Below are 24,171 nucleotides of genomic sequence, written 5' to 3' on the forward strand. Positions count from 1 at the left end.
TAGGACAAGCACTACAGAATGCAGGCATCCAAAAACTATTGCATGAACTAGGAGTAGGCTGTTTCTATGGTGCATTTATGAGATGACATGAACAAGAATCAAATAGTCGAGAAAATATGAATAATTCATCATTTGAACCATCACAGATGCAACAAAATAATTACATTAATTAAAATGGCCTCTTTTTTCTGCAAGAAGTCAGGTCACTGTCCACACATTCAGATATATACTATGATCCTAGCTTCAGAACTTTGATATTCCAAGGGTCTGTGATTTGATCGCTGTTGGTATTCCCTCCACAGACACAGATGGCAACTCCTTTGCGACTGAAAGTTGCTGTGACCTAAAATTTCACATTCTGCCAATATGATGAGCAACACAGAATTCTTCTTGACTGGTCCTTGGATAACATACATATAAAAATTGTCATTGAGTCCATTCTCAAAGACTTTCTAACTTGATAGGAAATGGTGAAACCTTTCTTCTGTTGGCAGAGCCTTGAAGTTAAAGGCATCACAGAAATTACACTTTCACCAAATAAACTGACACAGGCGTGGTGCTCTAGGGCTCAGCGATTTCTGAAGAAAGGCTGTTAAAGGTCTAGGTAGAGCATCTTCTATCTAACCCAAAAGCAATCATTTTCGTCTATACCATCCCAAGGCATCTTCCACCTCCTGCTGCCAGTCCAATCTCCCAGCTGGGTTTTGGAGACACTTTAGTGCAAAGAAAAGAAACCTTCCCTTCAACTACAGGCCTCCCATTTCCTGCTATAATACCTGTCCTTTGTTTAATGATGAACATTCTCATACCTGGTCATGCCCTTTATATTTCGTAACTCTGCACTCATGTAGATCATCATCCAAATCCTATTCCATATCCCCTGCCACCTGATTCCTCATTCCCACCCTTTCCAACTGTCTTACTCCAAAGTTTTATCCTAAGTCCACTCAGCTCTTCCACTGTGCTCTCTGGAATAGGGCATAGTTCCATAGACAACAAACTTGCCTTCATCTTAAATCTATTTCTCTCCTACTCCTTACACCTACTAGCTATTATTTGAACCTGGATTTTCCCTAACTACATAGTTTCTCTGGCCACCCCTTCCGGTACTGACTGTACCTTTACTTATTTTTCTTGGTTCACTGATTGAGGCTCTTCTATTGCTACCTGCAAGTTCTTCTCCTTCATCTATCACTCAGTAACCTTTCTTTCCTTGAGTTTCAAGCTACTCAAATCTACCTCCCAATCAAAATTCTGGTTGCTGTTGTTTACTCTGTGTCCCCCAACCCTACCCCAAGTCATTTTCTTTCCTTTTCTCAATTAGCTGGATACGTGCCTTGCAATTTTTCTCTCCTCCCCAATTTGAACCCTCAAACTAGGAGACTTCAACAAAAACATTGATATTTTACCCTCAAATACTCTAAGCACTCAGTTCCTCAATCTACTCATTTCCCATGAGTAAATCAATAACCTCATATTAGCCACAGACAAAGATGGTCATATCCTTGATCTTGCTATCACCCATCAGTGTACCACATCTTCATGTTCATTACTTTTCAATTTACCTTATCTGTCCACAATCTATTGACTTTCCCCTTCTCCCTCTGCCTTCCATTACATAACCCTATACTTTGACCTCAATCCCTTGTTCCCTCAGTTCTCTTCCAGGCCATCTCCCCTGCACTAGCTACTACGTTATCTTTTCCCTTTCTTAGCTACTTAGTGGCTTAGTTACATGGCTGCTTCCATAATATTGATCCAACTTATTTCCATATGGAACCCTTGCTCTGTACTTTTCTTTCATGAAATCAGTGGTACTATGAGATTCAGTGAAGGACTGAGATAATGTGATGAAACCATTTTCTTCCAAATGTCCATGGACATGACGGAGGTATCCTGAGGAGCAGTGGGAGGATTTTCTTTCTTAACGGAATTGGAATGACTCACAGGAGGTATTGCTGAATTCTTCCAAAGAACCACTGATTACGTTTCCCTTGCGGGGTTTTGTTCTTCTAACAATTGTCTGAAAAGAAGAAAAGGAATAATTTTTAAGAATGCCTTAAAATTTGTGTATTCAAAGTAAAACAAAACAAAATAAAACAATTCCTCCTTTTCCCCTAAAAACAACATTTCACGCTTGGCAAAGAAATGAAATCACTGAAGAAATATCTTTCTGGGCACACACAACGCAGAATTTAGGACCACTGGATTTAGAGTTGGAAGCGACCTTAGTATTTATCTAGTTGAAACCCCTCCCCGCCATTTTATAGATGAGGAAATTTAGATCCAGATGAACCTACATAAGATCACATGGGTAATAAAAAACATAGCTAATAATCAGACTCAACAAACATTTATGTATTAATTGATTTCCATTACATAAAAGGAAAAAAAAGCAGCCAAAAAGGACCAGTTCCAATTGTCCACTTATTTTCCTTTTTATCTCAAGAACAAGGATGATTTCATCACATATCTAATAATGTTTACAAAATTACAAACAGTTGAATTGTTGTTTTATGCTGAGTGATTGTGGACAGTGGTTTTTTACCCTACATAAGGCCCCAGTTAGCCCTCTACTTTCACTCTTCCTCCACCAAACAAGCAGACACAATCTAGAAATAGAGATACTTATTTTCACAACCTGCAACTATTATTATATAAGTGGTGCTATTGTAGGATGATTGAAAAATACAAAAAAAGTATGGTTACTTAATAATGTTACCTAACACAAACATGTTGTTTAAATCTGTCTTTTGTAAGAAAACATCTCCAAACTAGAACACTAGATTGTTCTAGCAGAGAATAGATCTTTTGGAAACTAAAACGGAATAACGGAATTCTTATCATATTAAAGGAATCATAGTCATAGACAAATTTTATGTTTGAATAGTACTTATCAGAAATGAATTAGATGTGGCTGGAACCAAGGGACAACCCCTCAGCTGCAAACATGTGATCTGACAATCCTAAATCATATAGAAACAACTAATACAGAAAGAGAAATAGAGAAACTAAATTTACAAAGGCAGTCAGTGACAACTTGACAATGACAAGGTTTACATCAAACTACTATGGGGGAGGGTGAAAAAAAAAGCATAAAGGAGAAATTCAACTGAGAATAAGATAAAGACTTTCATGGCTGGAGGAGAAAAATAACTGAGGAAATAGCAATGGTTTAAAACTACGTGATGTAGATCTAGTGAAAACTTGAAACCAATATCAAGTTGGTTTGCATTATGTTGTTGGTTTTTTTTTTTCTTTTAATCACTTGTTTCCAGGATTGACTGATAGGGACAAGAGAACAGCATTTTTCTTATCTGACTGAATTCCAATCAGACATTAGGAAAGTGTCTTCTCTGAATTAGGGACAGGAGAAGGAGCAAAAGAAAAACCAGTTAGTCAGAAGTTATTAACCCCCTGTTATGTACCAAGTACTATTTTAAATGCTGGAAAGGATATGGAGAAGTCAAGATTGGGAAATAAATGCAACAAAAAGAGTCAATGGAAGAAGCTAAGTATAAGAAATAGTTGGGCATGGGGAAGATTTCTGGAAACCTATGGGCAAGGCAGAACTAGAGGGTATGAAGTCCGCAAGAATATCCCATGTTGGGCTGCTTGTGGTTATTTTATATCAGAGAAAGATACAGGGCCAAACCAGAGAAACCAGACAGTACTGAGTCCCAAGGGATCCCAAGGGCATTTTAAGGTGAGAGGGTAAAGAACACAGTTAACAATATGAGTGACATACATAAGGATTAGTACTTTGATAACTGAAGGCAGTACGCGGTCCAACCATGGTTTTCTTATACCTGTAAGCAGCAGGAAATATATTAGGCTAGGAGTGGTTCTGAAGCTGAAGGTTAGAACTGGCAGGTGTCCACATCTGGCTGGACAAGAAGGCTACTCAGAAAAGATTTTGACACTCATAGAAGCAATTTTGATTACTCTTTCATATTTTCTACAAATATATCCTATGCTAAGAAGATATTCCACAGCTCATATTCCATGAAGGAGTTTGAGAAACTAAATGGATAGTTCCTCTTTATCTATAACAATAACTTTGGTTTTCACAATAAACAGAATCACAGATCTCTTTAGAGACTGAGGCTATTTTAACATTAGCTAAATCAATCAAGGCATCTAGCAATTTGAATATGCTAATCAATAATTACAAAGTACATCTCTAATCCATATCAATTCATGTTCATTACTTTCTTCAGGAGATGGCTCAAAACTCACCTCTTCCCCAGGAAACTTCCTCTCATTTACCCTTGTACATTAAGTTGCTCTGCATCCTCATAGAATTTAATCTTTGATTTACCTTTTTGGATAAGTTGCATATAACTGTCCCCAAGTTACTTATTTTCCAAAAAATAGTCCTACCACAATGCCTCATTATAATGTGAAAGTGACCCTCTGGGTCTTGAGGGCTATGCCCTGGTTAATGCACAAGACAAAGCATTACAACCCAAGAAATATGTTTGACTTGAACTCTATGAATATCATGTGAACTCTCCTTGACTCAGAAAATATTTTGAAGTTTTTCAGTAGGTATCTCAGGGTCATCACAGACATCCTTCATTTATTATTTATATTAAAAAGAAGAGTGTGCTAGCATTGATCTAACACTTTAAGATTTGCAAGCATTTTATATGTATTACGCCACTTGATCTTCATAGCAGTGCTATAAAATAGGTGCTGTTAATAGACCTGTTTTTACATATGAGGAAACTAAAGCTGAGAGATTAAGTGATTTCCCCAGTCACATAAGTGGCAAGTATCCAAGACAGGACTTGAACTCATGTGTTCCAAATACCAGCACCCTGGCTATTACACCAATTAGTTCCCATCATTATTATACTCCACACAGAGGTATAAGTGTTGGCAATTAAACTACATTTTTCAAGTATAGCATTGTCTGGATTCCACATCTAAAATTCCTGGTATAGGTTTATTCACTCAAAATATCTATTTTATGAAATAATAAAATTCAGTCTGCGTATAACATACCTAGAGCAGCAGTTAATAGCTAGGATATCAGACAGAGCAATCAGTTTTTCACTTTTTATTTTATGAAATAACAAATTTGGGGATGGGGGAGGGAAAATATTCATTCTCCATATTAACCATATGACCATCTTGGATGGACAGATAGATGGATAATGTCCTAAAGGATGCAATTAAAAGAAGAAAGGTAAACCTCCCTGACTAAAGTGCAGTTAGACCAGGAGTAGAAACATACACAGTATATTTTTAAAAAGCCAGAGACTTCTTAAGCATGTGTGTACACTAGCTTTTGTTAAACATAACAATTCACTCATTGGCTTCCAATCAAAATAGCAGATATAGGAAAGGAATACTTCAAACCAGATACTTGGACAAGACAAGGAGCAGAGGCCTTAAGAAGCATTACCGTATCTCCCAAACCTCAAGAAACTATAAAGAATTAGGCAGCAGAAGCAGGTATAAACACATATAGCACAGTGTAATATGACAATATCATAACACAATTGTACAAGTATATAACAGACACGTACACACACAGTGCATCATCACTACATATATGTATACATACGTGAGCACACACATACCTGTATACACACATGTATTCATTTCCTATTGATTGCAGAGCATTGTCTTCGAACAAAGTTTAGATAAGGCAAGTAACCTGCCCTAGAGGAGCTTACAGTGTAGTATCAAAATAAGAAGTCATTATGCATGTGAATGTGGTCAAGTACTTCTTTTCATAAGTCTGATTTCATATATTTCAATTTCCAAAATAGGTTAGGCACAGTGAAGAATCTATCCCATTGATCCCCACACAGATGAGTTTCCTGCCCTGATCCCCCCTTCTCGAAGGCAGTAGCCTCTTCACACTTATGTAAGAAGACAAAGAATGGTCATTTCTGAATGGTAGCCCAGGTGTGCTCAAGGGAGGATGTGAGGAAATAGGCAAGGACACAGCTGTGCTCCAACCTACTGCTAAACACCTGAATCTCCTCCATCTGATTTATTTCCTATATGCTCAAAAAGTCAATCTACAAAGCATTTCATTGCACTGTGGTATAAATCTTTAGCAAAATACTCCCACTCTTTTGGCAGCCTTTCTATGACATACTCTTATCTATGATGATTTGTTTGGCTTTTTTTTTATTTCAGTCCTTCCTTAGGGATACCAACTAAGCAAAAGGATTGATTTATTTATTTGTATGGTGCAAGTAGTTAAGGGAAATGCAGGAAAAGGTTAAATGTTGGAGACCTCTGGATAAACCTTGCTTAATTTGTCCTTCTACAAATCTTCATTAAATGATAGTGAAGTAATGCTACCAGCCACAAAATAGGAAACTGATAGATATACTTGGTTTCCCTATGAATTCAAATTCTACTACATATTTTCTGTATGCTCTTGGAAGATCAATAGTGATTAAGCAGGGGTGGGGAACCTGTGGCCTTAAGGCTCCATGTGGGGCACAGCACTTGACACTGTTTGAATCATTCTATGAATGGAGATGGTCTTCCTGGATACTTAGAGTTCCACATTTTATTTTTCCACTGAAAAGACATTACTTTTATACTTAATTTCTGATCTCTTTGTGGAATCCTAATGTTTATAAGAATATAACTATAAAGTAAAGATATTTTCATACATGGAACTATGGAAATGAATGGGCCTCTATTTGTTAATTACATCTTGAATGTATTCTCCTCATGAAGGGCAAGAGCTTCTTAACTTCCCCATCAGTTCTTTGGTATCTCACACTGCACATACTGGTTTCCCAAATTTTCCCACCACTCAGATCCATGTTACATATTCTTGTTTCCCTTTTGTCACCATCAAGTTACCTTTTCTGTGGTCCAGACATCTAGCAATTTAACCTGTTTAACTAATGCATATGAGGCAAGTAGTTAATAGAAGGGATTATCACATGAGTTTGAGGAAGGTTACATCTCCAAGCTTTCAAAAGGCAATTCTCTTCCCCACTATGGGCCTCAACTTCCTCATTTATAAAATGAGGAAATTGAATTAGACGATCTCTAAGGTCCCTCCTATATTCTCACAGTCTGAATCAATAGTTTTGTCCCCAAAACAGGAATAATAATGTACGCATTTCAGACACAAGAGGTGGGCCAGTGGAGTACATATACTTGGAAAAAGAAGTCTTACTCTGTGGTCATTCTGTTCTACTGTTGACTACATGATCAAACAATACATAACCCAAGTTCTGTAGATCTCTTTGTAGATCTACTTGAGATTGGTGGACAGTCGTAGTGGTGAATGAGGGTCCTCACCCTGTTGTCTTGCCATTCCTCACCTCAGCTTCTGGAGGAAGGGGGAGGATGATCAGTGTTTTTAATTCACTGTCATTCTGCTTTTAAGTCCTTTGGTTTCTAGGTTGTGTACAAGAGGATAACAGTCCTAGCATAAGGAAAGCCCTTGTCCCAGGGCTTATGCTACAAGGGGACTGCAGCAGAATACATCAGACATGCCTTGAGATTCTTTAGCATAAATTCAGTCAACCATCAAACCTTACTGGTCCTGGCTGTGAAGCACTACCTAGATGTGGAATATATGTCACCAGCCTGCATGTTTATGCACTTTTTACTGTCTTTCAAAGGAGTCTGCACCTGTTTCTAGTAAATTATTGAAAGCCATAGGTTCGTAGAGTTGGAAGTGACCTTAAAGATCACCTAGCCTGCCAGACCCCCTCTTTTGCAGAAAATTTAACTGAGGCTACCAGAAAAGTTGAGTGATTTATTGAGAGTCACACAGGGAATAGACAGTAGAACTGGAGTTCACACCCAGTAATTTATTGACCCGTCATCATACTGTCATCTCTTTCCCCGACAAACATCTATGGCTACATGTGTGTAAAAAATGTAAGCATGCAAACATTGTATTATATAGGTACAATTTTCCCATTCTTAAGTGATTGATAGAACAAACAGCATAGAACAGTCGCAAGAATTATATTTGATACAGAACAGAGACAGCAGGTCAGTTCAGTAGTTTCAATAGTTTGTGATCTGATTCTCTCCTCATTGTTTCTAAGACAGGCTTTCATGCAATCTATCATTTTAATAGCATTCCAGGTGGGCCTTTGGAATTGGCCTTTTTCACTCTGTACTTTTCCAATAATAATGACAACAAACATCTATATTTGCCCAGTACTGTGCTAAGCACTTTACAGGTGTCACCTTGTTTGATCCTGACAACAATCCCAGGAAGACAGAAGCAACTATTATCCTCATTTTACAAATTGAGGCAGATGGCAAGTGACTGGAATAGGGTTGTATATATATATATAGGAAGTATGTTAGGCCTCATTTGAACTAGGTCTTTCTGACTCCAGGCCCAGCGTTCTATCTATTGCACCATCAATTTTCCCCATCATGATGGCTCAGTATATGATCCATTTGTTTTCTTTGGGGATAGGAAGAGGCACTGAGATCTAACTACATACTGTATGGAAAAGCCTTTCCATTTTATGGTTTGCCTTCTGTATGAAGATAGGTCTCAATAATTTGAAATGGATTCTATAAAATTAAATTATTCATGTTAAAAAGGGAATAAAACAAGTGCCCATGTGTATAAGAACATAAAATGCAAATAAAACTTTGCATGAACCCAATTACTTTTTTTTTCCCTCCACATTTTGAGACCTTAAAGTTGAATGGTTTAAAACTTCAGGGGTTTTTTCAACACAGAAATATGAATGCATGGACTGTGTATTCAGAAAAGAAGGCATTAGTCTGTCCTCAAGAACTCTAGGCTTGGAAACACATTTAAGTGGAAAAGGAAAACTGCTCAGTGAAACAGCTGTGAGCAAGGTAAAACTTTTTTGCAAGTAATAAAGAGTTGCTGAAGAAATGAAGCTGTGCAGAAAATAGGGATATTGCAGTCTTCTTCGTAAAGCTTAGCAGCCAAAGGGGTACTTAATTGGCACCTAAGTCAGGGATTCCAGAGATAAACCTGATTTGTCTGCTGTAAACTTATAGCACAACCTCAATAAATTCTAGTAAAGTTTTGCAGGGAGATGTGGCTTCAGCATTTTGAAAGGATTTTCCTAGTGCTTAATCCTGAATTTCAATTATGTGTATGATACTTGAAGTATTTTTAACTGTCTTTTTCCTTCTTGGATCTTCTCTGGTTTATCAATCATTCTGTTCTTTTTGTGGCCTGTAAGGAGACTTTACAGAGACTACCCACTTGTCCAAGGACATGGATAGGAAAGATCTGAAATATTAGAGAGCTACCTGTAAGATTATGGCAGCTATACTGAGTAGACTTCAAGACTATCCTGTTTATTGTATAGGGCTCAACAGAAGCCATGTATCCAACTCTATGTATCTGGTTTTGGTCATAGATGTATGTAAAAGGAACAGAGATTATAATAATTAGTAGAGAAGGACAGAGAAGGTGAAAATGCAACTGTTACCTGTATGATACCCTTAATTTCATTGGATGTGCCTAATACCCTTTCATCCAACAATACCACTGCTAGATCTACTTCCAATGATGATTAGGGGAAAAGGAAAAAAAAACTCTATATATTCTAAAATGTATGTAGCAGCTGTCTTTGTGGGGGCAAAAAGCCCTGGAAATTGCAAGGATACTCATCAAGTAGGGAATGGCTACCTTGTAATATAAGATTGTGATGGAATACTACTGTGCTATAAGAAATGATAAGCTCAATGATATTAGAAAAACATGGGTGGGTGTGTGTGTGTGTGTGTGTGTGTGTGTGTGTGTGTGTGTGTGTGTATTTGTGTTTAATGGTAGCCATCTCCAGGGCAGTTAGGGAAGAGGGAAGAAAAAAAACGAAATTTACATAAGTTTATTATATATTTTAAAAGAATAGCAAGATGTACATAATAGATTGCGATTTCATGTGCCATCATCTTTTTATTATAACGTTATTGAAATACCTTTTTATTCCATAAATTTTAAAAAGCAAAATTTAACAAAATTTTCAATCAAAGGGCATCCCTCTCAGTGTCCAGCATCTTCCCCATGAGGAAGGGCCCATCCTCTGTGGAATGACTCTCCCAGAACAGTCAGAAGCTCTCATTCCTTTGGCCAAAGTGACTCTGAGGTTTCCATCAGAGGGGGAGGCCAAAATCCCCAGATCCTCCAGGGGATATCTTCTTTTTTCAGGGCACCCTGATACCTTGGGGTCAGAGGGCCCTTCAATGAGTTCCTGGCCCCTGAATCTACCCTCCACTGCCATCAGATGGCAAATCCAGGTCAAATCCTCAGTCAAATCCAGGTCTTTGGGTGAGGAGGCTTCCCCTAAGGTTAGTAGTGACAGCTTGCAGGCTGTGAGACGACCCAGGCCCTGAACCCCATGGCCCTTTGTGACTTTCAGAACCAATCAGATCAGCACTCTGGAGAGCTCTTTCAAAGGCCACCTCTATTAGGAAGAGAAGCAAACTGGAAGGCAAAATGCAACTCTCTGAAGTTCAGATAAAAACCTGGTTGTCAAATCGCTACATGAAGCTGAAGAGCCAACTGTAGGACTTAAGGCTCCCAACCCTCCTCCAGGCTTCCCCCTCTACCTCTACAGCTCTCTGCTTTACACTGGACATTTTCCATGTAGACATAAGCACTTTGGGGAAGCGCATTTCTTCCTATTTATTCCTTATTTGATATTGATAATAGGAGTCTCATTAGATGAGGTTACCCCTGGCCTTGCTTCTGTAAAAGAATCATCATAATCTTAAACATGGTCAGGAGATACTTCATTGTATTAGAGCCTTTAAAGCTGTTTTTGCTTTAATGAATCAAATACATTTTTGGTAATCATCAAATAACAGACCCAGTCAAAACTTGTATTCTAGTTCTAGGCAAAAGTCTCCTGGCTCCCTTCTCAAATTTCACAGAATCATAAAGTCTCATAAAGCAAGAAAATCTCATTGACATGATGTAGTACAACTCATGTCTGACCAAGAGTTCCTTCTACAACATCCCTAACAAGAGATTATCCCAATTGCTGGAAGCCCTCAAGTGGAGGCTCTCATTCTTTTTTTTTTCTTTAGCATTGCTCTTCTATAGTCAGGCTGACCAAATAAAACTTTTTGCCAAGTGACAGCCTTGAAGAATATGAAGACAGCTTTTATGTTTCTTCTGGATAAATTATCATTTTAAGTCACTAGGATTCCTTAGGCAAGTGGACCACCATGAAACTGGGCAGAACCTAAAGAAGTTGAGAAATTCCCTGAAGAATCTGCCAAAAATCTTCCCATTAAATTCTTTCATAATTGATTTCAATGCACATATTTTAATCCAAAAAAGCATTAAAATATTGATTCAGGATTAATAAATCTGATGCCAGAGTTTTGTAGGTTACTCAGAAGATTCATGCTTGTAGAGCACAAATGTTTTCTTCAGGAAGGAAATGAGAAGCTACTAAATATCAAAGTAAAAATGAAACTGACTACTTAACAGATATAAGTAATTACTGATGTAGGCGTTATTTCAGGAATAAGCCATGCATATACATTCAAGACCCTTGATTGGCTTGAGCAATTTTAGAGCAACACTAATTCTAAATTAGAAGAAAGAATTAGAATAAGACATTGTGTGCAGATACAACAGCTCTAACTAAACTTAATCAAATAAACTCCTGGCTGTGGGAAACATAAAGGTAAAGATACTAACTTCTTATTGCCACTTCATTTTCTTTTATTTAATTTTTATTCTTATATTTTCTCTCAAATAGAAGTCAAAATCCTCACACCGATCTTCAAAAGAAAACCACATAATTTAAAATGTTTACAGCATTTTGTTTCCTTAGTTTGCTTCTTTTATACTAGATTGTTGTCAACATAAGAGAGTTTTCTTGCAAAATTCCACATTGTTAGGTTAACCCTGGCCTTAGTCCATATAGATGACCCCAAGATTACTGCCATAGTGGTCTCAGCCACTCCAAAGTCTGAATGAAGTGTTAACAAGTATGGTCCTTACCCAGCTGGGAAGCTTCTATCGTGGTATACAAAAGGAGTAGCAAGAAAAGAAAAAAAGGGCTCTCCTAATGTCAGCAAGTCAAATTTACTGAGTCTTGTTCTACAACTTACCTTTGTTTCTAATCATAAGTAGGCATCCTGCCCATTCCAAGATAATTAAGGGGACCAGAAATCAGTGACTTGTGAACTTTTAAGCATGAGGAGCACAAGTAATGAACCAACGAGTAACTAGACTACTAACTGATGCCAAACTTTAAAAAACAACAGTATTTAGTTGTGAGTGTGGGGATGAGAGAACACTGTACCTCATCATTATTTAGGCTGAAGGCTTCTTTAGTCTCCTCTTTACATAGAGAAAGCTATGTCCTTAGGGTTTTAAAAATGTAATTCTGCTAGAATGGTCTGAACTCGTTTTCAAGAGCCAACCCCTGTGGTGATAGATAGATACACTACTTACTTTAAAACAGGACAACTGGAAAATGTTCTGTTCAATTACACAAAGAAATGTGTTAGGAATCCAAACTAATTAAGGGAACTTTACAAGTTGCATAGAGACTAAAGAGATCTGTACAGTGAATGGCATTAAAGAATCCTGATACGGCACAACTATGTCCATATGTTTTGACCAAAAATAAAAACAACAAAATATTGATAGCAGCACAACTCTTGAGATGGTTTAACATCACTATCATACATTTTTGCATTTTATCAAATACACAGTTTGAGTTATAAAATATGATCATGCATTATTTACCAAGTATAAGCTTTAAAAAAAAATCTCCAGTGTTAGAATGTTATCTGGGAGTAGTTTTATGAACAAAAATGGAGTCTATAAAACAAAAATCCAGTTTTTTTTCTGTTTGTAACTCAAAAGAAACTTCGCAAATAACTAAGTTACTCTGAGAAACATCTAGCCCATGAGATTTTTCTAAGTGAGATTTATGAGATTGAAAAGGTTTGCCCTGAATTTTTTTTAAAGAAGATCTTTAACTTACTGTACAAGGAGAAATGACATTTCTCAAATTCTCCAAATGTTCATTTTCTACTTTCTTCATTTCTTTTGGTTAGCAGTAATACATTTCAAAACCTACTTTCATGGGAGTTAGAACTTGTACTAAAGCTCTGGCATGTTTGAATGATACAAGATCTCATTTCAAACTCTGGCACCAATCATTCCTAAAAGTGTAACAGCATTCAATTTTCATTTACAGCAGCATTTTACACACTTTTATTTTAAAAGTAGATTAACAATTTGTGTACTGGATAATAAAGTGTTTAAATTACATGTACTTTCCACTTTCCATTCACTATTTACCACTTAGAATATTTACAAATGTTTATAGAGGAATGATTTTTAACCCCACATCTCTTCAAAATGCTAAAGGGTTTTATGTTTAAAATTCAGTTCTGATCTGATTAGGGACAAGGCATTTGCATGTTAGATTGGATTCTTGGTTTTAGGTGTCATAGATATTTTTAGAGTAAAAAGAACTTAAAATCCCCAATCACTACCTTTTTTAAATGAAGAGATGCAAAAGGGTCTCACTTCTAAGTTTTCATTGGGAGTGAAATTTGATGGTTTTATAGGACATTTAAAAGTTCTAAAACAAGGTAAGCTCCCTGTCATATACCTGGTCATCTTAAATTCTGTTGGCTATTGTTTGCCAGGAAAGATAAAGAAGAGGCTCCCAAGAACTAAAAGGAATGGCAAAAACTCAGTGGGCAAGGATTTGAGCTTGATGCCACTGTACTATTTGTAGCAGTGCAAAAAAAACAACTAAAAAGGTAGTCCATGATGAAAATGATTAATTGGATAAAGTAGGTCCCCCCCACCAAATGCAATAACTTAGGTTTTTCCTAGGGCATTCTACACAAAAAGATAATAAATCAGAGAGAGGTTGAAGATAAATCTTAATGCTCTTTCTGATGAGTTTATTTTGTATGTTTTCAAGGTGAAGGTATTATGATAGTGGCATCTCATACTAAAATATTATTCATACTTGGCACTGGAAAAAAATTCATTCTTAAATCTTCAGGAGGGAAAAGATACCACATGTATACAAAATAATACCTTCTAATAGTGGAGAAATGGTGTTTAATACACATCTATTCTCCCTAAATTCCAAGAAATAAGGAGGACTAGAATACATCTAAAACAAAATGGCACTATAAACATTTAAAGCTTTTGAAATGAGCTCTAAAAACTAAAAACCACTATAAAAGGCATGCTTTTAAGGATCCAATACTTTAGGAAAGTACCTAATCATCTCTACCCTTGACTGCCTTAAAAACAAACAAACAAAAATGCCAATAAACTCCAGGAAACCACACCAGGTAAAGTGGTGTGAAAACCAAAATACAGAGCAGTCTGAAAAACAAAACTAAACCTTTATTTGAGGAAAGGGAGAGGGCACCCAATAAAGGAATCTTTAAAAAAAAATCCATCTGGCGTTGGTTTTACACTTATATTTTTACACTGTTAAAGAAAGAGGGAAAGAGTTCAAAGCATCTGAAAAATACGAAAACTGCCTGAGAATACATAGTGCACGACAATTCAGATAGTTTAGACGTGTGGGCATCAAACACAGGAGCCTTCTCCCTGTGAAACTGTGCATGGTCACCTAGATAGTGATCTTACAGAAGATGGCAAACCCCAAGTCTGCGCAGAAATTACCTACCAAGAATCGGTGTCTGGAAGGGTGGGAACCCTGGAAGTTCCATTGCTCCGTGAGCAGCCCGGCTTCAATTTTGCCAAAAGCTCGGCATGTGCGGGCTGATGACCCTCAGACTTTCATGGCATCTTCCACCGTGGACCATTCTCTCTCCCTTCCGAGGAGAACAGAATCCTGCCCGGCTTCCGATAGCCCCCAAGGGCCATGCTTGAGCTCTCGATTCTGCTCTCCTGTCCCCACAAGTCTCTCTCATTTTCCTCTTCCTCCACTGCTCTCAGGAGGCTGTACCTGGCTCTTGCTCGGACTCAATTTCTCCACCAAAAACACCGCGCGGATCTGGGGGCGGACGGCGGCTCCCAGCGCTCCCGGCCTCATGGGCAGCACGGGCGCCGGCCGCTTCGACAAGCGGCCCTACTTTCGTCCTTTTCTGGTTCGACTTCAGCTTCATCCTAGAGGTGGATTCATCCTGCCGCCAACGCGACAGAGGGACTTGGGAAGGAGGGAGGAAAATAGAGGGAGGAAGGAGGCAGGGAAGGAAAAAGGGAGGGAAGGAGGGAGGAAGCCGCCACCAGGGCTGGCAGAGAGCGCCTCTGCAGTCCGAGAAGCCGCACCTCGCCAGGAAGCCCAACTCCCTCCTTTCTCCGACCCCCGCGCTGCTTCCTCCTCCCGGTGCCATTCTTTGGCAAGTGGAAGGCAGTGAGGCCGAGGCCGCAGTGAGGAAGCTAAAGAAGAAGCCTTCTGTCCGTCAGGACTCGATGTCCTTGCAGTCACGGGAGCTCGGACCCCAAAGACTGCGCTAGTTTCGAAAGGAAGCTCAAGCCCTCCAATGTTGTGGAGACTCCCAGCTAAGACTAGCGGCAACATTGCCTCCCGCGAGTGTCACAAGCAGCGAAAGACAAAGTGAGCGCGCAGAAAGTTTGGTGTGACCCTGGAGGATGTCATTGACAGAGGAGGCTGGGAAGGCAGCAGACTGGAGAAGGATCTGCCCTCCTCTCATCTCTCTGGCCATTTCGTATCCTCAAGCACCGTGGATCCAGCACATTTTAGACTGTGACGTGTCAGCGCTCCCGTATCCTGCATGAGGATGGAGAAGCGGGATCATGGGATAGTAGTAGGATTCGAGCTCGAAAAGACCTTGAGAACTTATTGTTCAACCAACTTATTTCTTAAACAGATGGGAAAAGTAGCACTCGAGGAAACAAAGTCGGAAGGAAAGACAGGACTTGACCAAAAATGCATGCACTGATTTTCAAGATAACTCATAAAGGGAAAGATGGAGAAAGAATGGGAAAGATCAATAATTGTACTGTTATGCCTTGCAAATCAAAGGACAAGACTTTGGTAGCTACCAACCAATATGATTACTTTCTTATTTCTAAAAAAAAAAAAATTGTATGAAAAATGAGCTATGCCTGCCTTGATAATGTTTTTGAAGAATAGAAAAGAATTTGAAGGTATTGTTATCACCCACTTGCAGAGGTTACTAGGGAGGTTTTAGTAACTACTGTATATGCAGAAGTGGATGCACTGGGTAGAAGTTGGAAAACAATAGTTTTAGGTCTGATGCAAAAAATAACCTCATAAATCTAATGATTACAGTTATTTCAAAATGAAATGAACTCCCTTGGGAGGCTGTGATTTTGCTTCATTTAAAGTCTTCAAGGCACTTCAGTATATGTTTCAATAACACTGACAGGCTTCTCCAGGGCCTTGCATTAATCCCCAAAGCTATATGATCAACTCAGTTTAACCAAGCTGCATGTAAAGTTGCGCTGCTTTTTGAAGACCATTTGAAATTAGTCTACTCTGTACAATTTTGAGATCTCCTTCAATGTTTCTGAGATCACCAATTGACTGGTACCCCCAGGATGTCAGCTGGTTAAAATAACAAAAATCAGTTATCCTATGTTATTATATCTGAGTCAGAAGATAAAGAGCTACCAGCGATACCTAGGGAGTACCTAATATAGTAACATTTTGGATTTGTATTGGTCCTTTTTTTTCAAAGCACTGCCATATACCTTATCTTATTGGATCCTTGCACCAACCCTACCCTGTGAGACAGGGAAAGCATTGCTTTAATTTGAAAGACTTATCTAGGATCAAAGAACTACTATGTTATAGAACTGACAGTGGAGCCTGGGTCATCTGACTCTTTTGTCTGGTATTTTCATAGGACATCGTGCTGTGTTCTAAATCTACTAGTGACTGGGCTCTTGAGGGGAGGAGAGTTTGTGCTTCATATATGCTATATATATATATATATATATATATATATACACACACACACACATATATATGCTATATATGTGTGTATATATATATATGCCTACACACATGTATATATACAGATGTATACACACACACACATATATACACACAGATATATGCATGCAGAGCTATGCTGGGGAAGATTTAACAAGCAGATCCCCAAAAAATAGCAACTGCAATACAAACTTTTGCATTTAATCTAAATTATTAATGTTTTCTCCATCACTTTAGTAAATCCAGAAAATTAAATGATAAATCAAGCCCTGATGTGCAGCATTGGCTGATTTCTGAAGTGCTGATTTTCTGAGTTCATGTTGAAACTTTAATTTCTCTCCAGTGTATTTGAGCAGGTTCCAGCAAATAGTACATGCATGCCTAGGGCTACAGCCCTCTGTCAAAGGCTGTGGACATTTTAGGCATTTTTTCATATAGGAGCAAATTGTTTGAATAATTCCTATTTCCACCAAAAATCTATTAGTGTACTTGTCTTTCTCAGTCCTTTCAATATTGACTACTCCCATCTTTGCTAATTTGTGGAGTGTGAAAGTGCAACCTCAGTTGTGCTTTGATCTATATTTCTCCTGTTATTAGTGATTTGAATCATTCTTCTACATGTTTGTTAATAGTTTGCAATGCTCCTTTTGAGAACATTTTTTTTATATAACCTTTTGAAACTTATCTATTGGGAATAACTTTTGGTCATATATTTCTGTTAAGTGTCTATGTATCTTGGACATCAGACTCTTATCAGAAATATTTAATATAGAGATTTTCTCTCAGTTCCCCCCTTATCCTAGTTGCATTAATTTTTGTCATGCTTCATGTTATCACAATTATCAGTGTTGCCTTTTACAATTGCCTCTACCCAACATTTGGTAAATAATTCACTCTCTAAGCAATTTGGAACTATGCCCAAAGGGCTACAAAAATGTGCATACCCTTTGACCCAGCAATATCGCTACTAGGACTATATCCCCAAGAGATCATAAAAATGGGAAAGGGTCCCACATGTACAAAAATATTTATAGCAGCACTCTATGTAGTTGCCAAAAACTGGAAGTCAAGGGGAGGTCCATCAATTGGGGAATGGCTGAATAAATTATGGTATATGAATGTAATGGAGTACTATTGTGCCATAAGAAATGATGAACAAGAAGACTTCAGAGAAGCCTGGAAGGACTTATATGACCTGATGCTGAGTGAAAGGAGAAGAACCAGGAGAACTTTATGCACAGCAACAACCACAGTGTGTGAGAGTTTTTTCTGGTAGACTTAGATTTTTGTAATAACACAAGAACTTCTTACCAAAAAAAAAAAAAAAAATCCCAATGGAGGATCTCAAGGCAAAATGCCTGCCACACTCAGAGAGAGAAATATGGAAGTCACTCACATATTGTAGCAGATCATGTTTGTGTATGTGTATGTGTTTGTGTATCATGTTCTGATTTGTTATACGATTTCTTTCATTTATCTTAGTCTGACTACATAGCATGACTATAGTGAAAATATACTCAATAGGAAAGTATATGTAGAATCTATACAGAATTGTATGCAGTCGTGGGGAGGGAGGGAGGTAGTGGGGGGTGGGTGGGGAGGGATAAAATCGCAATTGTATGGCAGTGATTGTTAAACATTACAAAATAAAAAAAAAATAATTCACTCTCTAGTCATAACTTCAAGAGGTAGAGGGAGAAGGGGAGAAGACAAAGCTTCTATTTAGTGCCAGCTTTGTGCCAGGCATGATGATATGTTTAGATAGATTATCTTATATGATATTCTTCTCTCCTAATTTTTAATATGCTTTCTGTAACATCTGGAGTCCATCTACTTATAGTAGATGGACTTCTACTCGTAGTATATATGCTATAGTAGTACTTATACATCGTACAAGTACTTATGCATAGTATACATAAGTATGCTTATACATAGTAGTACTTATACTCATAGTATATACACTATAAGATATTACTAAAACCTAATTTCTGCCAGACTGTTTCAATGTTTACATCCATTCATAACAACTAGGGAATTCTTTCCTAGGTAATTTGTATTTTCAGCTTTACTGAAAGCTATTTAGTGCAGTTATTTCTGATTTCTCCATATCTAGTCTGCTCCACTAATCTCAGTTTTTTTATAGCAGTACCAAGTAGTTTTGAAGATTATTGTTTTATACTGTACTTTAAGGTCTGGAAGTGCTATTTGTCCTTTACTCCTTTTTTCATTATGTTCCTTGATATTCTAAGATCTCTTATCACTGCATATGAATTTGGTAATTATTTTGTCTAGCTCTGTAATGAATTCCTTTAGTAATTTTATTTTTATATTACTACATCTATAAATCAATTTGATATCCTTGTTACTTTCATGATATGAGCACAGCCAAACCATGGACTCTGACTACCCCTTACCTACTCCCAGTTATTTAAGTTGTTTCTTATTTCTTTAAGGAATATTGACTTCCAGCTATTTCTTATGCACTATAGTTCTTTTGAATTTGACTATTTTTCTATTGATGCCTCCTGTGTTTTGCTATTACTCATTAGAAATGCTGTTGATTTATGTTTGCAGGAGGGAACAGTGAGAGAGGGGAGGTTCTAGCTTGCAATTTTACAAAACTCATGTCTTAATTATTTTGAGGTTCTCCTATGAATTTGCAAGTAAACCATCATGTCATCTTCAAACTGAGATAATTGCATATTCACTTTGTCTTACTTTTTCTCTTATGCTCTTAATTTCTTTTCCTTTTCTTTTTGCTATTGCTAACATTTCTAGAATTTTTTTAAAAATTGAGAAAAGTGACTATTCTTGCTTTGCACCACTAATATTTATTGGGAAAGCTTCTAATGTTTTGCCTTTTCTAAAATGTTAACTTTTGGTTTTATATATACTGGTAAGAATGGGACCTCTGATTCCATTGGTATAGGGGATTCTTAGATGAGGAAACTCCCTTTCCCAATGCAGGTTGGCACCTTCTCTGTAACTTATAATCTAGGAGAGCTTTCTAGAGTGCTGAGAGCTTGTTTAAGTCATTTGCCCGAGATCACACTGCCAGTACATATCAGAAAGGGAATATGAATCCAGAGGATTAAAGAACTGAAGGGAATCTTGGAGGTCCTTGGTCCTAACACCTTCATTTTACAGTTGGAGAGAGTGAGGCAAGGTGATAAGTAACTTTCCAGGACAAGTTAGTGTCAAGGGCTGGATTTGAACCCAACACTTTCTTACTCCTGCTCTAGTGCTTTGTCTACAACTCTCTGAATGCTGCCTATTAAATCCAATCTTCCTGACTTTGAGATTCCTTCTTTATCTGTTATTCAAACCCTTCTCTCTCTTTTAGAGAGAAACTTCTTAAAAGTAAAAAAAAAAATGTTGTTCTCTAACTATACTTGGTAAGGATTTGGAGATAAAAATTATAATTGTACTTAGTCATGGACATTTTCTACAAATATTGACAGTATCACGATTTTAGATGTCTTTATTTTAAATTTTATTAACTATGTTAGTTTTTTCTGAATCTTAAGCATCCTCCCCACTTTGGTATAGAACTATTTTGATCATAGTGAATACATTTTTGGATAAATGGTTTTAGTCTTTTGGGCAGGATTTTATTTAAAATTTTGAATAATTTTTCTTTCTTTTATTTAACCTTTCTCACTTCAAATATCAGAATAATATTTATTGCAGGAAAGCAGTTTTTAAGAATGCTTTCTTTGTCAATTTTCAAGGATAAGAGGCATTGTTCCCTAAAAAGATGGATAGAATTCTCCTACGTATCCATTTGGACCAGGATTTTGGTCTTTTATTTCAGTAGTTATTTTACAGTAAGTTCAATCTCTTTTTCTGTGATTGATCTTTATTTGCTCTTCTACTAACTTGGGTACTTCATATTTTGTAGAAAATCTATTTCTTTTTAATTCTTATTTTTTCTGGCAGATAACAGAATTTAGTGCATTTTGATAATTCTTTTCATTTCCTCTCCATTTATTGTGATTTCACCTTTTTGTTTTTATATGATTAACTAGATTTCCTTCTTGGGGACTTTTTAACAAAGTTGGATAAAGGTTAATCAATTTTGTTAGTGTTTCAAGGAAATAGTTTTACTTTGTTAGCTTCATAGTATTTTTGTTTCTGGTTTTTCTGTTTTCCTCTAGTTTTCAACATTTTCTCATTTGTGCTTGTCTTGGGCTTGTTTCTTTGTGGATAGTCTATTTTTAATTAAATTTTTATTTAAATTTATTTTTATTTAAATTTAAATTTTAATTAAATTTCATTATGTCTCACTTTTCTCTTTCCTTAATCAATATTTTAAGGATATATTTTTTCCTTCTAGGAATGATTTAGTTGCATCCCAGAAAATCTAGCGTATTATCACATCCTTATCATTGTGTTTCACATGGTTGTTAATGGTTTTTCGTATTTGATCACTGGAATCTCCAGTTAGATTTGTCTTTTGTTGATGATCTGTACATTGGTACCCTTTTGCATAATGATCTGACAAGGTAATTATCTTTAATATTTCGGTTTTTTGTCTTTATTTCAGCTTCTTTGTGCTTTATAAGATGGTCTATTTTTGTAAAATGTGCCCTGTAGTGATGAGTAACATGTATATTCTTCAACCATTCCATTGAGAAGACAGCATATCTTTTAAGCTCCTAATTCTAGGAATTTCCCCATTTTATTTTTCTGGTAGATATTGCTAAAAAAGAATGTTAGATTCTCTTATTATTATTATGTTACTATCCACAGAATTTTGAAGTTCAGTGTATTGTTTCTTTAGGAAGGAGAAAGATTGCCCTATGGATTCATTGGTTGTTGTCCTTCATTCTCTAAGAGGACCAAAATGACATCACCATGATAAAGTGAAGTTTCAGTGTGTCCTACCATGGCTGATCAGACCAATATAATTTCAGAATGCTCTACTACAGATTGGGTACTGATAGTCTGTGTGAATATTTGGGGTGGATACTCCAAATTTGGGCATCCTATGTTTCCTTTGTGCTGTTTCAATTCTGCTTGGCTCATAGAGCACAGCATCCTTTCTGATGTGGGCATGCCATGCTGAACGGTTTGTGCCAGCATCTCCCATGTCACACAATGAAATGTAAAGTTCTTGAAAGAGACCTTGAGAGTGTCCTTGTTCACTTCTTCTGACCACTACATGACCACCTGCCCCATGCAAGTTCACCATAAAATAATCTTTTTGGCAAACGTACATTTTACATTAGAACAACATGACCAGCCCATTGGAGTTGTGCTATCAGAAGCATAGTTTGAATGCTCGGCAGTTTAGTTCAAGCTAGGACCTCAATCCTGCCAGATAATCTTCAGAATCTTCCTAAGACAGTTCAAATGGAAATGATTAAGTTTCCTGGCATGGTGCTGGTAAACTGTGCATGTTTCAAAGACATACAACAATGAGGTCAGCACAACGGCTCTGTAGACCTTCAGTTTGGTAGTCAGTCTAATACCTCTTCTCTCCCATACTTTTCTTCTGAGCCTCCCAAACACTAGAACTAGCTCCAGCAATGTGTGGGTCAACCTCACTGTCAATGTGTACATTCCTTGAAAGTACACCACCAAGGTAAGTGAGCTTATCCACAGCATTCAAAACTTCTCCATTTGTTGTAACCTATGGTTCCATGTATGGATGGCGTGGTGGCTGATGGATCACCTGTGCTTTTTTGGTATTAACTAATAGACCAAAATTAACACAGGCAGCAGAGAATTGATCCATACTTCGTTGCATCTCAGTTTCAGAGGCTGCATTGAGTGTACAATCATCTGCAAACAGAAAATCATGCACCAACACTCCCTCCACTTTGGTCTTGGTTTGTTGCCTTTTCAAATTGAAGAATTTGCCATCAGTATGGTAATTGACCTTGATGCCATATTCATCCTCATTGAAATCATTTGACAACATGACTGAAAACATCATGCTCAAAAGCATGGGAGCAAGCCCACAGCCCTGTTTCACTCCACTGGTGTCTGGGAAGGCATGAGAGCATTGTCCACTATTCAGAACCTGGGCAAGCATGCCATTGTGAAATTTATGTATAATATCAGTGAATTTTTTTGGACAACCAAAGTTTGACATAATTTTCCGTAAGCCTTCATGACTAACAGTGTAAAAGACCTTGACCAGATCTACAAATGTTGTGTACAGAACTCTGTTCTTCTCCTGGCATTTCTCCTGGAGTTATCGGGCAGCAAACACCATTTCGACTGCTCCTACGCCCTTTCTGAAGCCACTCTGGCTCTCAGGTAGATGACCATCTTCCAGGTGAAAGATCAGCTTATTAAGGAGGATGCTAGCAAGACTAAGAGAGAGACACATCCCTTCCCCCCTCCCCCGCCATGATTGTAGCAGGACAATCTATTTCCTTTGCCTTTATAGAGAAGGACAATGGAGGCGTACTTGAAATCCTGGGGAATAACCTCCTCTTGCCACATAACCTGGAAAATTTCAGTCATCTTTTATATGAGCAATGGTCCCCCCATCTTATAAATCTCAGCTGGAATAGAATCAGCCCCGGGTGTTGTACATATGAAAGTAGCTTAATGGCACTTAAAACTTCTTCTTCAGTTGGAAATTCAGCTAAGGAAAGACTGACTTCAAGCTGAGGTAAACAGTCTTGATGATGGTCTATTGAGAACACTATGGGAGTGTTCAACCCATCTCTCTAGGATTATGTGCTTATCATTAATCAATGTGACTCCATCAGCACTGAGTAGTTGTGATACACATTTTGGGTCCATAAATAGCTTTCAGGGAATGATAAAAGTGCTTTGGATTTTTACTATCAGCATAAAACTGAATTTCATCTGCCTTCTTACTGAGCCAGGAATACTGCATCTCTCTAAGCTTTGCTTGTACCATTATACCTCAAAGTCCTTTGGCAACAGGCAAGTGATGAAGCAACAGGTACAGATACACTGGGAACTGTAGTCACAACCCTGCACTTAGGCGGCCCAGACCATAAGGTCATTTCTCACTAGAAGCAGCAGTGGAATTTGGCAGCCCCCTGGGTGTCTGAGCAACCTTTTATGCTCACCTCCTGGTGTGAGGAAAGGGGCTAGAAAAAGTACCCTAAAAATTATCTGTTTACCCAGCCCTGGCCTGATTACCGTGGCAGGCAGGAAATCCCACTCTGCAGTCCAAACACAAAGAAATGTACAAAATGTACAAAAACATCTGCAAAGATGATTCCACTCACCATCAACACATGGAATGTGTGCACACTTATAGACAGCACAAAATCCAATA

The 24,171-nt window shown here is 37.6% G+C and overlaps 1 long non-coding RNA gene and 1 pseudogene across 1 annotated transcript; both read right to left on the reverse strand.

Moving 5' to 3' along the window:
- LOC140520494 (serine/threonine-protein kinase PAK 5-like) overlaps positions 1–24,171 on the reverse strand; it is a 112,788-nt pseudogene that overhangs the window by 15,435 nt on the left and 73,182 nt on the right.
- LOC140520495 (uncharacterized) lies at positions 1,344–15,585 on the reverse strand. The gene is made up of 2 exons (XR_011972528.1): positions 14,643–15,585; positions 1,344–2,023 (listed from the first exon to the last, which is right to left on the reverse strand). It is a non-coding gene; the product is annotated as an uncharacterized lncRNA (long non-coding RNA).

The sequence above is a fragment of the Notamacropus eugenii genome, chromosome 1, assembly GCF_028372415.1.
Source record: "Notamacropus eugenii isolate mMacEug1 chromosome 1, mMacEug1.pri_v2, whole genome shotgun sequence".
NCBI lineage: Eukaryota > Metazoa > Chordata > Mammalia > Diprotodontia > Macropodidae > Notamacropus > Notamacropus eugenii.